The sequence below is a fragment of the Staurois parvus genome, unplaced genomic scaffold (assembly GCF_062004578.1).
Source record: "Staurois parvus isolate SC_StPar_1 unplaced genomic scaffold, SC_StPar_1.0 ptg002019l, whole genome shotgun sequence".
NCBI lineage: Eukaryota > Metazoa > Chordata > Amphibia > Anura > Ranidae > Staurois > Staurois parvus.
Window position 1 is genome coordinate 242,418 of NW_028319815.1, and position 17,630 is coordinate 260,047.

Here is a 17,630-nt window from a genome sequence, read left to right on the forward strand (position 1 = left end):
AGAGGTGGGTTTTCAGGGTGCGCCTGAAGGTGAGGAGGGTAGGTGACAGTCGGATGGATTTGGGTAGGGAGTTCCAGAGGATTGGGGAAGTCTGGGAGAAATCCTGCAATCGGGCTTGGGAGGAGGAGACCAGGGTGCTAGAGAGTAGGAGGTCCTGTGAGGAGCGGAGGGCACGGGTAGGGTGGTATTTGGGTATCAGGTCGGTGAGGTAGTTTGGGGCGGCGTTGTGAATGGCTTTGTATGTCAGTTAGTAATTTGAATTTGACGCGCTGGACAATCGGGAGCCAGTGGAGGGAATGACAGAGGGAGGGAGGCGGATGTGGAGCGGTTGGTGAGGTGGATGAGTCTAGCCGCTGAGTTCAGGATCGACTGGAGCGGGGATAGCGTTCGTTTGGGTAGACCAGTGAGAAGGGAGTTGCAGTAGTCCAGGCGTGAGATGATGAGGGAGTGTACGAGTTGTTTGGTGGTGTCTGGGGTGAGGAATGTACGTATCTTGGAGATGTTGCGGAGGTGGAGCCTGCATGACTTTGATAGTAATTGGACGTGAGGTTGGAAGGAAAGGTTTGAGTCCAGGGTGACACCCAGGACTTTGGCATGTGGGGTGGGAGTGATGGTGGCGTTGTTAGTAGTGATGGAGAGGATGGTGGGGGGGCGCGGGGTAGGGGGAAGACCAGGAGCTTGGTTTTGGACAGGTTTAATTTGAGGAAATGGAGCGACATCCAGTCTGATATGTCGTTCAGGAGGTGGGCGATGCGGGTGGAGACTGAGGGGGTGAGGTGAGGGGTGGAGAGGTAAATTTGTGTGTCGTCGGCATAGAGGTGGTAATTGAAGCCGTGGGAGTGTATTAGTTTGCCAAGGGAGGAAGTGTAGATGGAGAAGAGGAGGGGCCCGTGGACAGAACCTTGGGGGACCCCAACAGAGAGGGGGAGAGAGGGGGAGGTGGCAGTGTTATAGGTGACGCTGAAGGAGCGTTGGGATAGGTAGGAGGAGAACCAGGAGAGAGCAGCGTCCCTGATGCCAAGGGAGTGCAGTTTAGTAAGGAGGAGGGGGTGGTCGACAGTGTCGAAGGCCGCGGAGAGGTCAAGGAGCAGGAGGACAGAGTAATGGCCATTAGCTTTGGTGGTTAGCAGGTCGTTAGTGATTTTAAGTAGGGCAGTTTCGGTGGAGTGTAGGGGACGGAAGCCAGACTGTAGGGTGTCAAGGAGGTTGTTATCAGTGAGGTGGGCGCTTAGGCGATTGTAGGCCAGGCGCTCTTGTTCAACCAAGGTCAAAGTGCAGACATCTCCATCTATGGTCTCCAGTAAAGAGTTAGTTTTTTTTGAGTTCACATTCACTGGCTATCTTTGTAAACCTCCAGGTCTTCTTGTGACAAACCCAACCAGGACAGGGGCTTTTGGAGGGGACTAGGGAATAGCCTTCTAACCACTTGATTATAGCCCATGGAAGAGACTGGGGATTTTGTCTGCTTCTCCCAGTCAGAGAATTGAGGAGAGCTCAGTTCAGCCTGTGACCCCATGGAGAGAGCAGATCAGTCTGTGATGATGGATAATAACAGAAAAATGGACTAGTCGTGGACTCAACCGGAATGGGGAATTTGTAAATGCTCAAGAGAAATAAGTTGAGTATTTACAAATTCCCCATTCCGGTTGAGTCCACAACTAGTCCTTTCTTCTGTACAGTTCTCATTAGCTTGGTGTCTAGGGACTCCCGGAATAAATATTTTCGTTTGATCATCTATTTTTAGGTACCTTGAGGCTTCTTTTTGGAAGTTTTACGATGATGGATAATAACGTGATGAACACAGAGACGGAGCCTTGCATTATTTCTTTGAATAAGAACAATAAAGCTTCCCTTCTGTAGGGGATGGAAGGTGTAATATTATTCTTCACTATCCACACCTAGAGGGTTCTTTGGGCATCTTTCCTGCAACCAGAATAAGAATCATAGACTGATCCTCCATTATGGTAAGAAGATAAAGTGAGAACCTCCTTAAATTAGACATAGAACGAACATAATTAGTACATGAGGCCTCCGAGCAGGACTTGAAGTAGACCTTAGGCCTTTCAAAGCAGAACGTGCCTGTTGGGTATACCTACTCTGCCTTTAACTATCCCCTCAAAGAAGAGTGTGCCTGTCGGGTACACCTACCAGCCCTTAACTATCCCCTGAAAGAAGAGTGTGCCTGTCGGGTACACCTACCCACCCTTAACTATCCCCTCAAAGAAGAGTGTGCCTGTCGGGTACACCGACCCGCCCTTAAATATCCCCTCAAAGAAGAGTGTGCCTGTCGGGTACACCGACCCGCCCTTAACTATCCCCTCAAAAAAGAGTGTGTCTGTTGGGTACACCTACCCGCCCTTAACTATCCCCTCAAAGAGGAGTGTGCCTGTCGGGTACACCTACCCGCCCTTAACTATCCCCTCAAATTAGAGTGTGCCTGTTGGGTACAATTACCCATCCTTAACTATACCCTCAAAGAAGAGTGTACCTGTCCGGTACACCTACCCGCCCTTAACTATCCCCTCAAAAAGAGTGTGCCTGTCGGGTACACCTATCCATCCTTAACTATCCCCTCATAGAATAGTGTGCCTGTCGGTTACACCTACCCGCCCTTAACTATCCCCTCAAAGATGAGTGTGTCTTCCAGGTACACCTACCCACCCTTAACTATCCCCTCAAAGAGGAGTGTGTCTTCCAGGTACACCTACCCGCCCTTAACTATCCCCTCAAAGAAGAGTGTGCCTGTCGGGTACACCTACCCATCCTTAACTATTGCCGCAAAGAAGAATGTGCCTGTCGGGTACACCTACCCGCCCTTAACTATCCCCTCAAAGAGTGTGCCTGTCGGGTACACCTACCCATCCTTAACTATCCCCTTAAAGAAGAATGTGCCTGTCGGGTACACCTACCCATCCTTAACTATCCCCTCAAATTAGAGTGTGCCTGTTGGGTACAATTACCCATCCTTAACTATACCCTCAAAGAAGAGTGTACCTGTCCGGTACACCTACCCGCCCTTAACTATCCCCTCAAAAAGAGTGTGCCTGTCGGGTACACCTATCCATCCTTAACTATCCCCTCATAGAATAGTGTGCCTGTCGGTTACACCTACCCGCCCTTAACTATCCCCTCAAAGATGAGTGTGTCTTCCAGGTACACCTACCCACCCTTAACTATCCCCTCAAAGAGGAGTGTGTCTTCCAGGTACACCTACCCGCCCTTAACTATCCCCTCAAAGAAGAGTGTGCCTGTCGGGTACACCTACCCATCCTTAACTATTGCCGCAAAGAAGAATGTGCCTGTCGGGTACACCTACCCGCCCTTAACTATCCCCTCAAAGAGTGTGCCTGTCGGGTACACCTACCCATCCTTAACTATCCCCTTAAAGAAGAATGTGCCTGTCGGGTACACCTACCCATCCTTAACTATCCCCTCAAAGAAGAGTGTGTATTCCGGGTACACCTACCCACCCTTAACTATCCCCTCAAAGATGAGTGTGCCTTCCGGGTACACCTACCCGCCCTTAACTATCCCCTCAAAGATGAGTGTGCCTTCCGGGTACACCTACCCGCCCTTAACTATCCCCTCAAAGATGAGTGTGTCTTCCGGGTACACCTACCCGCCCTTAACTATCCCCTCAAAGATGATGAGTGTGTCTTCCAGGTACACCTACCCGCCCTTAACTATCCCCCCATCCTTACCTCTTTACCCCACTGCTGTTCTTGTTATATACGGTTATGCAAGCTTGCATTCATGCAATTCATTCTATGCAATTCATTGTTTTCTGTAATGATGAACTAACCCTTTAAATCATCAACACTTTTCATCCATCAATCAAACTAAAAAATGAATACTCAAACACACGTCAACTTCCTAGACACCACGGTATATACATCACAGATGATACGCTTCACACCTCAATATACAGGAAACCCACTGGTTGGTGAAACTACCTCCACAGTTCCAGCTTTCACCCCCCATACACAAAACGGGCCATCATACACAGCCAGGCCATCAGAAACCACCAAATATGTTCAGACCCAAAAGACCGAGATAAACATCTCGGGACACTAGCAGACTCCTTCCATAAGAAAGGTTACAAGGACAAAACTATCAACACCGGCATAAACACAGCCTTGAGAACCCGAAGAGAAAATCTGCTTCAGTACAAGAAGAAAAAAAACAACCAGCCGTGTACCTCTAGTAACTACATACAACCCAACACTAGAAGGGATAAAAAAAATAATCAAAGATTTACAACCCATCATAACAGAGGATGGAACTCTGAAAGAAATATTCCAGCAACCTCCAATACTGGCTTTTAGACAACCCCCCCCCCCCCCCTCGAACCTTAGAAATAAACTAATCAGTAGGAAACTTCCTTCTGATTCTGATGTCACAAATAATGCAAGCAAACCCTGCAATAAAAAACGCTGCAAACTGCAACCAAATGAATCCATCAAAAAGTGTCAGACACTCAAAAGGGATCTTCAATATCACCGGATCCTACAGCTGGACCTCCAGTAATATTGTGTACCTTATCCAGAGCGGAAAATGCAGCAAAGGCCCTTACGTTGGCGAAACAGGACAGAAGTTGCAAACCAGCATGAATTTGCACAGACGTACTGTGACGGCAGTCACTTTGGGTGGGGGGCCCATGGAACCCAGCTCACTTTGGAGAGGTGGGGAGACCCCTGTCTCAGCTCCCCATATCCCTCTTATGTGTAAGTCACCCTGTGCCTGTTAGGGGTGGAGAGTGATTTGTCCTAATATTGTGTAGACATGTCTAGGAGATAGGTGGGGCGGGGGGTTGTGGATTGTTTGGTGTTATGTGGTTGCATCCCATTATTCTATTGTGTGTCTGGCTTGCGAGCAAACTGCACTTGGGTACTTCCGTTAGACTACCGCTTCCCCGTCCGAACACCGACAACAGACACCACAGCAAAACTTACAAGACTAGACGACACCAATGTTAAAGTAATCCAGAAAGTAGACTAGTTTATTTCAACACAGATACAAGATATATACATTCAAGGGACAATCCCCCCTCCCTGTATAATGACACAGGGCGGGGCAATCTACATTTAGTAACAAGAGACACACAGGTATTCAAACTTCACACCAGCAGACAATCCCATCAGGAGGGAGGGCTGCTGGAGACACCCCCCACCAGGCCGATACACATAAAAACATATATCCCATAATAGTTTGCTCCCAAGACAGACACACAATAGAACAATGGGATGCAACCACATAACACCAAACAATCCACAACGCCCCACCTCACCTATCTCCTAGACATGTCTACACAATATTAGGACAGATCACCCTGTACCCCTAACAGGCACAGGGTGACTTACACATAAAAGGGATATGGGGAGCTGATACAGGGGTCTCCCCAGCTCTATTTGGGCCATGGGCCCCCCACCCAAAGTGACTCCTGTCACACGTACCATCAAGGAACATAGATGACTTCTGCACACCTGTGGGACTCCATTTCGCACAACCGGACCGCACTATGGAAGACTTCAATATCTTAGTTTCTAAAGGAAATTTCAAAACTATCCAGGAAAGAAAACTTTTGAACTAAGAATGATATTTCTATTTGACACAAAAGAGAACAGCCTTAATTTGGACATGGGATTCCTCATTATTCAACAGTTTTACAACCCCCTCTGTGAGTGTTGTCCCCCTCCAGTCTTTGCTTTTGCTCTGTCTTATCTCTATGTACATTTGTTTGTGTTGTTTTTCCTTTTTTTCCCCTCAGATTGTTTCTTTCAACATTCTGCTAAAACTTTGTGAAGTAGTACAAAATGGACCTTGAAGAAGGGGACATACCCCGAAAGCTTGTCCTGAAAATTGTATGTTAGTGCAAATAAAAAAAGTATCACGGACAGTGCTGAATTGTTTCTGTTACAAGTGCACTAATATGGCTACAATAACCTCATGTATAAATGTCAGGAATGGACTCAGCACTGGTGGTGGGACTCACCTGCCGTGTGGGCTGCAGTACCAGGGCTGACCAGCGGGTGCTCTCAGCAGCCAGAAGCTCATTTCTGCAGTCAGCCAACACCTGGGGCTGATTGCAGGAGGTGTATTTAGGAATGACCAGGCCTGTGATCAGGGCCTTGGTGTATGTTTTCCCATGAGCCCCTGTACCTGGTATCCTGTGTTCCTGCCTCGTTGCTGACCCTGCTTTGATCCTGACCTCTGCTGACCGTCTCCTGTTGAACCCCTGGCTTGCCTGACCATCCTTCTGCCTGATCCTCAGTACCGCGCTGCCAGCTACCTGCTGAACCTGGCTTGTGACCCCGACCATTCTCTGCTTGCTCCTCCTGTACCACGCTGCCCGCACGATACCGACCCGGCCTGTCTGACTACACTTACTTCACCCGACGATCCATCCATCCCACACGGATCACCTCTAGTAAGTCTGCCTGCCTCTTCCCATCAGACTCCGTTCCTGCAGTCCCCTGCCAGTACTCGCTACCACAGCCGGACGCACTCAGGGGTCGCGACCTGGTTCCAGTCTGCACCAAGTCCATCCCCACCATCAGGGGCCCTGGTGAATAGCAGGCTGGGACTTAGACCGCGCGCCCTGAGGAAATCCGTGCTGTGGGCTGCTAGAGACATTGCCAGGCGGTACCTGACAGTACCTTACGGCCTTCCTGACCATTCCACCTCTCGAGCCTGACTACACCTGTGTTCCTGAAGCCTGCTACTTCCCTGTGTCAGTCCACTCATTTCTGGTCATACCCGAATCCCTAACAATAAATTCACAGTCTCTCTCTTATAAAGCAGTTGTTATTGTTTAATCCAAAAAGCTGGTGTTGTCCAATAGATACAGCTATACTCACTTGCCTCATGTTCCAGAGTGTGGGAAGCAGCTTACTGGCGGAAATACCCAGTCGGGGTGTCAGGCGTCTATCAGATGTACATATAATATAGGTAAAGCTCCTTGTAACTCGTCTGTGATCCAACTTTAACTTTGGCTGTAGCATCAATAGAAAACACTACAAATCTGCACATTGGTCTACTTTAGTTATGATTTTGGCAGAGGCCTGTATTATTATTATTATTATTATACAGGATTTATGGCGCCAACAGTTTGCTCAGCACTTTACATTATAGCGGGAGACAATACAGCAACAATACAGTTCAATGCAAGAGGGATAGGAGGGCCCTGATCCTGGGAGCTTACAATCTAGGAGGGAGGGGTGAATGGTACAGTAGATAGTCACTGTGGGGGGATGGAGTGGTTGGAAGAGTAGAGGATACCAGAATTAACAGAGGGCGGGATAGGCTTCCCTGAAGAGATAGGTTGTCAGTGAACGCCGAAAGGCAAGTAGAGTAGGTGATAATCTGATAGATTGGGGTAGGGAGTTCCAGAGGATGGGTGATGCCCTGGAGAAGTCTTGGAGACGAGCATGGGAGGAGGAGATAAGGGAGCTAGAGAGTAAGAGGTCTTGCGAGGAGTGGAGTGTACGGTTTGGGTGATATTTAGAGATAAGATCGGTTATGTAAGTTGGGGCAGTGTTGTGGACGGCTTTATATGTCATTGTCAGAGTTTTGAATTTTATCCGTTGGGCAACTGGGAGCCAGTGGAGGGATTGGCAGAGAGGGATGGAGGACACTGAGTGGAGGCCAGTGGAGGGATTGGCAGAGAGGGGTGGAGGACACTAAGTGGAGGTCAGTGGAGGGATTGGCAGAGAGGGGTGAAGGACACTGAGTGGAGGCCAGTGGAGGGATTGGCAGAGGGGGGTGGAGGACACTGAATGGAGGCCAGTGGATGGATTGGCAGAGAGGGACGGAGGACACTGAATGGAGGCCAGTGGAGGGATTGGCAGAGAGGGGTGGAGGACACTGAGTGGAGGCCAGTGGTGGGATTTGCAGAGAGGGGTGGAGGACACTGAGTGGAGGCCAGTGGAGGGATTGGCAGAGAGGGGTGGAGGACACTAAATGGAGGCCAGTGGAGGGATTGGCAGAGAGGGGTGGAGGACACTGAATGGAGGCCAGTGGAGGGATTGGCAGAGAGGGGTGGAGGACACTGAGTGGAGGTCAGTGGAGGGATTGGCAGAGAGGGGTGGAGGACACTGAGTGGAGGTCAGTGGAGGGATTGGCAGAGAGGGGTGGAGGACACTGAATGGATGCCAGTGGAGGAATTGGCAGAGAGGGGTGGAGGACACTGAGTGGAGGCCAGTGGAGGGATTGGCAGAGAGGGGTGGAGGACACTGAGTGGAGGCCAGTGGAGGGATTGGCAGAGAGGGGTAGTGGATACAGAACAGTTAGTGAGGTGGATGAGTCTGGCAGCAGCATTCATGATAGACTGGAGGGGGGATAGTCTACGATGAGGTCGGCCAATGAGGAGGGAGTTACAATAGTCGAGGTGTGATATGACAAGGGAGGGAATAAGTTGCTTAGTGGTTTCCGAGGTTAGGAACGGTCATATCTTGGAGATTTTGCAGAGCTGAAGTCTACATGATTTTGTCAGCGATTGGATCTGGGGCTGGAAGGACAGATGGGAGTCTAGGATTACCTCTAGTACCCTGGCGTGAGGGGATGGATTGAGGATGGTGTTAGCGATATTTATGGTGAAGTCAGTGGCCTGTACCCAAAGTATTAAAAAAAACTTACAACCAATTTTCCATAAACTTACAGAAGTCATTCAAATTTCACATGTTGGTAGAGTAACTCTTCCTCTATAGAAACCCTTCTTCTTTATTGCAGGGAAATAATGGATTCCAAGCAGAAGCAAAGTGTTATCATTGAGTTCTTGATGCAGGAGGGGTCCAGGTTGTCCGACTTCCACAGAAGGCTATAAAATATTTACATAGATGACACTATTGATGAGCATTGTCTTTTCATTGGCGACTTGTCAATGGTGTCATCTCCGTCAACATTCTGCAACCTTCTGTGGATTTCGAAAAGCCTGTACCCCTCCACAGAAGGCTACAAAATGTTTACATAGATGACACTATTGAGAAGTGCAATGTCTTCTCACTGGTGACTCTTGTCAATTGTGTCATCACTGGAAACATTCTGAAGTTATCAAGAGCTCATGACAGCACATTACTTCTGCATGGAAAGAAGAACAAAGAAGAAGAAGAACGAAGGGGAAGAACGAAGGAGAAGGAAGATTTACTATAGAGGGAGAGTCACTCTACCACATACATGACACTATTGAGAAGTGCAATGCCTTCTCACTGGTGACTCTTGTCAATTGTGTCATCAATGGAAACATTCTGAAGTTATCAAGAGCTCAAAGACAGTACATCACTTCTGCTTGGAAAGAAGAACGAAGAAGAAGAACGAAGAAGAAGAAGAACGAAGAACGAAGAAGAAGAAGAACGAAGAAGACGACGAACGAAGAAGACGACGAACGAAGAAGACGACGAACGAAGAAGACGAACGAAGAAGAAGACGAACGAAGAAGAAGACGAACGAAGAAGAAGACGAACGAAGAAGAAGACGAACAAGAAGAACAAAGATGAAGAACAAAGATTAAGAAGAAAAAAAGAAGAAGGAAGAAGAGTTACTATAGAGGAAGGGTTACTATAGAGGAAGGGTTACTATAGAGGAAGGGTTACTATAGAGGAAGGGTTACTATAGAGGAAGAGTTACTATAGAGGAAGGGTTAGTATAGAGCAGCGGTTCTCAACCTGGGGGTCGCGACCCCTTTGGGGGTCGAACGACCATTTCCCAGGGGTCGCCTAAGACCATCGGAAAACACATATTTCCGATGGTCTTAGGAACCGAGACACCACTCCTCTCTCCGGCGATGTGTGGGCGGGATGATACGCTGCTCCTGTCACCTGGCCACACCTCCGGGATCGCTCAGCAGCTCCGCCTCCTCGCCGCTGATTGGCCACCGGAACTGTAGCTCAGGAGAGGCACACAGGCGGCCAATCACCGGCGAGGAGGTGGAGCTTGGAGAGGAGGAGCCAAGCGGCAGCGCGCGTACATCAAAGAAGACCGAGGGAGCTGCCGGAGCGAGTGAAGAGGAGAGCGGCCAGAGAAGGAAGACAGCTGACAGGTAAGTGAGAGAGCGAGCCCAGGCTGGAGCAGGGGTCAGCAAAGTAAGTATCATTGGTGTCAGTGGGAGGAATAGTGCCCCATCATTTGTGTGACTAATACCAACAATGGGGCACTATTCCTCCCCCCACTGACACCAACGATGGGGCACTATTCCTCCCCCCACTGACACCAACGATGGGGCACTATTCTCCCCTCCACCACACTGACATCAATGATGGGGCACTATTCCTCCCACTGACACCAATGATGGGGCACTATTCCTCCCCCCCTGACCCCAATGATGGGGCACTATTCTCCCCTCCACCACACTGACATCAATGATGGGGCACTATTCCTCCCACTGACACCAATGATGGGGCACTATTCCTCCCCCCACTGACACCAACGATGGGACACTATTTCCCCCCCCCCTGACCCCAATGATGGGGCACTATTCTCCCCTCCACCACACTGACACCAATGATGGGGCACTATTCCTCCCACTGACACCAATGATGGGGCACTATTCCTCCCACTGACACCAGTGATGTGGCACTACTCCTCCCACTGACACCAGTGATGGGGCACTACTCCCCCCACTGACACCAGTGATGGGGCACTACTCCCCCCACTGACACCAGTGATGGGGCACTACTCCCCCCACTGACACCAGTGATGGGGCACTACTCCCCCCACTGACACCAGTGATGGGGCACTACTCCCCCCACTGACACCAGTGATGGGGCACTACTCCCCCCACTGACACCAGTGATGGGGCACTACTCCCCCCACTGACACCAGTGATGGGGCACTACTCCCCCCACTGACACCAGTGATGGGGCACTACTCCCCCCACTGACACCAGTGATGGGGCACTACTCCCCCCACTGACACCAGTGATGGGGCACTACTCCCCCCACTGACACCAGTGATGGGGCACTACTCCCCCCACTGACACCAGTGATGGGGCACTACTCCCCCCACTGACACCAGTGATGGGGCACTACTCCCCACACTGACACCAGTGATGGGGCACTACTCCCCCCACTGACACCAGTGATGGAGCACTATTCCTCCCACTGACACCAATGATGGGGCACTACTCCCCCCACTGACACCAATGATGGGGCACTACTCCCCCCACTGACACCAATGATGGGGCACTACTCCTCCCACCGACACCAATGATGGGGCACTACTCCTCCCACCGACACCAGTGATGGGGCACTACTCCCCCCACTGACACCAGTGATGGGGCACTACTCCCCCCACTGACACCAGTGATGGGGCACTACTCCCCCCACTGACACCAATGATGGGGCACTATTCCTCCCACTGACAGCAATGATGGGGCACTATTCCTCCCACTGACACCAATGATGGGGCACTATTCCTCCCACTGACACCAATGATGGGGCACTATTCCTCCCACTGACACCAATGATGGGGCACTATTCCTCCCACTGACACCAACGATGGGGCACTATTCCTCCCACTGATACCAACGATGGGGCACTATTCCTCCCACTGATACCAACGATGGGGCACTATTCCTCCCACTGACACCAACGATGGGGCACTATTCCTCCCACTGACACCAACGATGGGGCACTATTCCTCCCACTGATACCAACGATGGGGCACTATTCCTCCCACTGACACCAGTGATGGGGCACTATTCCTCCCACTGACACCAGTGATGGGGCACTATTCCTCCCACTGACACCAGTGATGGGGCACTATTCCTCCCACTGACACCAGTGATGGGGCACTATTCCTCCCACTGATACCAACGATGGGGCACTATTCATCCCACTGACATCAGTGATGGGGCACTACTCCTTCCACTGACACCAATGATGTGGCACTATTCCTCCCACTGCAAAATTACAGTTATGAAGTAGCAACGAAAATAATTTTATGGTTGGGGGTCACCACAACATGAGGAACTGTATTAAGGGGTCGCGGCATTAGAAAGGTTAAGAACCATGCTATAGAGGGAGGGTTACTATAGAGGGAGGGTTACTATAGAGGAAGAGTTACTATAGAGGAAGGGTTACTATAGAGGAAGGGTTACTATAGAGGGAGAGTTACTATAGAGGGAGAGTTACTATAGAGGAAGGGTTACTATAGAGGGAGAGTTACTATAGAGGAAGGGTTACTATAGAGGAGAGTTACTATAGAGGAAGGGTTACTATAGAGGAAGAGTTACTATAGAGGGAGAGTTACTATAGAGGGAGAGTTACTATAGAGGGAGAGTTACTCTACCAACTCGTGAAATTAAACAACCTATGTAAGTTAATAAAAAAAGATTAATAACAGATTCCAAGTCCTTGATGAAGGAGGGGTGCAGGCTGTCGGACATCCACAGAAGGCTACAGAATGTTTATAGAGATGACAACCATTGATATCAGCAATGTCTTCTCGTCGGTGACTCCTGTCAATGGTGTCATCTCTGTAGCCCTCTGTGGGTGTCGGACAGCCTGCACCCCTCCTTCATCAAGAACTCAAAGACAGGCACGTTGCTTCTGCTTGGAATCCATTATTTACCTGCAATGAAGAACAGTTACTCTACCAACATGTGAAATGTGAATGACTGATGTAAGTTTATAAAGTTACGCCCACTTTTGCATTACTTTCAGTACAGATTGTGTATTATATTTTTGTATTGCTATATTTGTTTTTTTGCTGTAGGACCCACACATGGTCACAAGTAAATGGAAATGTCATGTTTTTCCATGGTGGTGTGCTGGAGTCACTTATACAAAGTCGGCTTCATCTGCCTACAAAGATCCTGTACTCGGGGAGGTATGACGAGGGCACTACAGCCTCTCCTATTGACTTTCTGCTGGACCCATCCAAACTAAAGAGCCCAGCACGCTCTCAGACAGTCGTAAAACACAGAGCTGCCTCTCAGACAGCCCTCTTCTCCAAAACAAATGTTATCCCAGGAATGCGCTTTGAACATGTGCCTTCCGCGCCTTGTGTATGAGAGGAGCGAGAAGTGAGCGCACAGCATCACACAGCAAAGGCTTTGATTGACAAAAAAAAAAATCAGTGCTTTGATAAACAAGATGCTTCAAAGCAAGAATCCACGGGACCCTTAAAAACACATTCCACTTTTGGGGTCAAATTTGAGAAAACCCCCACTATATGTTTGTCATGTGTTCCCATTCACACATCATACCTAAAAACAGCGGTGTCGCTATGGGGATGTGGTGACACCTACCAGAGGGGTGAAACCATCAAGTAGAAAGTGATATCCAACCACGATGGTGTCACCCCCCCCCCTCTGTGATAGCGCACAGATTGGAATTTCGGCACCTACCGCATCATTTACAGGGGCTGGCTTGGGGTGCGCATCGTGATTGTGTGCTGCCGGCCTGAAACTAACCAAGATTTACAAAGAAATATTTATTTGCAAAATTGTATGAGAAAAGCACTTTTTTTCACAATTTTTGGACCTTTTTGGTTTATATAGCAAAAAAATAAAAATCCCAGTGATGAATGAATACCACCAAAATAAAGTTTTATCCTGTCTCAAAAAAATGCTAAAAAATTCATATGGGTACAGTGTTGCATGACCGCACAATTGTCATTCAAAGTGTGATAGCGCTGAAAGCTGAAAATTGGCCTGGACTAGAAGGGGGGGGGGAAAGCGTCCGGACCGCAAGGGGGGGGGGAAGCGTCCGGACCGCAAGGGGGGGGGAAAGCGTCCGGACCGCAAGGGGGGGGGGGAAAGCGTCCGGACCGCAAGGGGGGGGGGAAGCGTCCGGACCGCAAGGGGGGGGGGGGGAAAGCGTCCGGACCGCAAGGGGGGGGGGGGAAAGCGTCGACCGCAAGGGGGGGGGGGAAAGCGTCCGGACCGCAAGGGGGGGGGGAAAGCGTCCGGACCGCAAGGGGGGGGGGGGGGGAAAGAGTCCGGACCGCAAGGGGGGGGGGGGGAAAGCGTCCGGACCGCAAGGGGGGGGGGGGGAAAGAGTCCGGACCGCAAGGGGGGGGGGGGAAAGCGTCCGGACCGCAAGGGGGGGAAAGCGTCCGGACCGCAAGGGGGGGAAGGAAAGCGTCCGGACCGCAAGGGGGGGAAAGCGTCCGGACCGCAAGGGGGGGAAAGCGTCCGGACCGCAAGGGGGGGAAAGCGTCCGGACCGCAAGGGGGGAAAGCGTCCGGACCGCAAGGGGGGGAAAGCGTCCGGACCGCAAGGGGGGGAAAGCGTCCGGACCGCAAGGGGGGGGAAAGCGTCCGGACCGCAAGGGGGGAAAGCGTCCGGACCGCAAGGGGGGGAAAGCGTCCGGACCGCAAGGGGGGAAAGCGTCCGGGACCGCAAGGGGGGGAAAGCGTCCGGACCGCAAGGGGGGGAAAGCGTCCGGACCGCAAGGGGGGGAAAGCGTCCGGACCGCAAGGGGGGGAAAGCGTCCGGACCGCAAGGGGGGGAAAGCGTCCGGACCGCAAGGGGGGGAAAGCGTCCGGACCGGAAGGGGGGGAAAGCGTCCGGACCGCAAGGGGGGGAAAGCGTCCGGACCGGAAGGGGGGGAAAGCGTCCGGACCGGAAGGGGGGGAAAGCGTCCGGACCGGAAGGGGGGGAAAGCGTCCGGACCGGAAGGGGGGGAAAGCGTCCGGACCGGAAGGGGGGGAAAGCGTCCGGACCGGAAGGGGGGGAAAGCGTCCGGACCGGAAGGGGGGAAAGCGTCCGGACCGGAAGGGGGGGAAAGCGTCCGGACCGGAAGGGGGGGAAAGCGTCCGGACCGGAAGGGGGGGAAAGCGTCCGGACCGGCAGGGGGGAAAGCGTCCGGACCGGAAGGGGGGGAAAGCGTCCGGACCGGAAGGGGGGGAAAGCGTCCGGACCGGAAGGGGGGGAAAGCGTCCGGACCGGAAGGGGGGGAAAGCGTCCGGACCGGAAGGGGGGGAAAGCGTCCGGACCGGAAGGGGGGGAAAGCGTCCGGACCGGAAGGGGGGGAAAGCGTCCGGACCGGAAGGGGGGAAAGCGTCCGGACCGGAAGGGGGGGAAAGCGTCCGGACCGGAAGGGGGGGAAAGCGTCCGGACCGGAAGGGGGGGAAAGCGTCCGGACCGGAAGGGGGGGAAAGCGTCCGGACCGGAAGGGGGGGAAAGCGTCCGGACCGGAAGGGGGGGAAAGCGTCCGGACCGGAAGGGGGGGAAAGCGTCCGGACCGGAAGGGGGGGAAAGCGTCCGGACCGGAAGGGGGGGAAAGCGTCCGGACCGGAAGGGGGGGAAAGCGTCCGGACCGGAAGGGGGGGAAAGCGTCCGGACCGGAAGGGGGGGAAAGCGTCCGGACCGGAAGGGGGGGAAAGCGTCCGGACCGGAAGGGGGGGAAAGCGTCCGGACCGGAAGGGGGGAAAGCGTCCGGACCGGAAGGGGGGGAAAGCGTCCGGACCGGAAGGGGGGGAAAGCGTCCGGACCGGAAGGGGGGGAAAGCGTCCCGGACCGGAAGGGGGGGAAAGCGTCCGGACCGGAAGGGGGGGGAAAGCGTCCGGACCGGAAGGGGGGAAAGCGTCCGGACCGGAAGGGGGGGAAAGCGTCCGGACCGGAAGTGGTTAAAGAATCTAACGTTTACGTTCACTCAACCACTAATTGCAATTCGATCAACCATCTGTAAGTCGATAATGGGCAATAAGTGAACAGTTTTACAACAGTTCATAGAACGATCAAAGAGAAAAGAAAACAGTGATAGAAAACTACAGCAATTTCTTTGAAAGCAGATTTTTCTGTGTTTTACTGGAGTAAAATGCATTCTTGAGGTCTTTAATATAAAAGAAATGAAGTTAATTCTATGGAATTGTCATGTGTATGTGGCAGCTAACATCTGTTTGTGTAGCAGCATGCAATTCCATACTACAGACCCCGGATATCTGTCTGGAGCGCAGGCACCACATGCATGGTATAAGCGGCAGCTTGGTCCCGGTGTGGGTGTACACACAGCACATTGCATTCACTGTAGAATTGCAGACGGGGATTATAGAGAGAAATGAACCCATTCAGGGTAGCAGAGGACAGGGCAGGGCGAGCCTCACGTGGTCTCTACTCCAGCTTTGACAGCCACCTGGTGGAGTAAATTCACAGATCATCGGGGTGAAACCAATCCAGAGGAAGCAACAACTACAGCAATGGATGCTAAACACTGCAGACTTTGATTCAACATTTCAAGTGTCTCTGGTACCGGCTCCAGTGTGTTCCCAGTGATCCCCAGTGTCTCTGGTACCAACTAAAGTGTGTTCCCAGTGATCTCCAGTGTCTCTGGTACCAGTTCCAGTGTGTTCCCAGTGATCCCCAATGTCTCTGGTACCGGCTCCAGTGTGTTCCCAGTGATCTCCAGTGACACTGGTACCAACTCCAGTATGTTCCCAGTGATCCCCAGTGTCTCTGGTACCAACTCAAGTATGTTCCCAGTGATCTCCAGTGGCTCTGGTACTGGCTCCAGTGTGTTCCCAGTGATCTCCAGTGTCTGTGGTACCGGCTCCAGTGTGTTCCCAGTGATCTCCAGTGTCTGTGGTACTGGCTCCAGTGTGTTCCCAGTGATCCCCAGTGTCTCTAGTACCAACTTCAGTATGTTCCCAGTGATCTCCAGTGCCACTGGTACCGGCTCCAGTGTGTTCCCAGTGATCTCCAGTGTCTCTAGTACCAACTCCAGCATGTTCCCAGTGATCTCCAGTTTCTGTGGTACTGGCTCCAGTGTGTTCCCAGTGATCCCAGTGTCTCTGGTACCAACTCCAGTATGTTCCCAGTTATCTCCAGTGTCTCTGGTACCAACTCCAGTATGTTCCCAGTGATCTCCAGTGTCTCTGGTACCAACTTCAGTGTGTTCCCAGTGATCTCCAGTGTCTGTGGTACCGGCACCAGTGTGTTCCCAGTGATCTCCAGTGTCTGTGGTACTGGCTCCAGTGTGTTCCCAGTGATCCCCATTGTCTCTGGTACCAACTCCAGTATGTTCCCAGTGATCTCCAGTGTCTGTGGTACTGGCTCCAGCGTGTTCCCAGTATGTCTGTTACCAACTCCAGTGATCTCCAGTGTCTGTGGTACCAGCACCAGTGTGTTCCCAGTGATCTCCAGTGTCTGTGGTACTGGCTCCAGTGTGTTCCCAGTGATCCCCAGTGTCTCTGGTACCAACTCCAGTATGTTCCCAGTGATCTCCAGCGTCTCTGGTACCAACTCCAGTGTGTTCCCAGTGATCTCCAGTGTCTCTAGTACCAACTTCAGTATGTTTTCCAGTGATCTCCAGGGTCTCTGGTACCGGTTCCAGTGTGTTCCCAGTGATCCTCAGTGTCTCTGGTACCGGCTCCTGTGTGTTCCCAGTGATCTCCAGTGTCTCTGGTACCGGCTCCTGTGTGTTCCCAGTGATCTCCAGTGCCACTGGTACCGGCTCCAGTGTGTTCCCAGTGATCTCCAGTGCCACTGGTACCAACTCCAGTATGTTCCCAGTGATCTCCAGTTTCTGTGGTACTGGCTCCAGTGTGTTCCCAGTGATCCCCAGTGTCTCTGGTACCAACTCCAGTATGTTCCCAGTGATCTCCAGTGTCTCTGGTACCAACTCCAGTATGTTCCCAGTGATCCCCAGTGTCTCTGGTACCAACTCCAGTATGTTCCCAGTGATCCCCAGTGT

At 51.8% G+C, this 17,630-nt stretch overlaps 1 protein-coding gene across 1 annotated transcript in view; it reads right to left on the reverse strand.

Moving 5' to 3' along the window:
• The window catches only part of AAGAB (alpha and gamma adaptin binding protein), a 66,055-nt gene that overhangs the window by 45,118 nt on the left and 3,307 nt on the right, over positions 1–17,630 (reverse strand). The window lies entirely within an intron of this gene.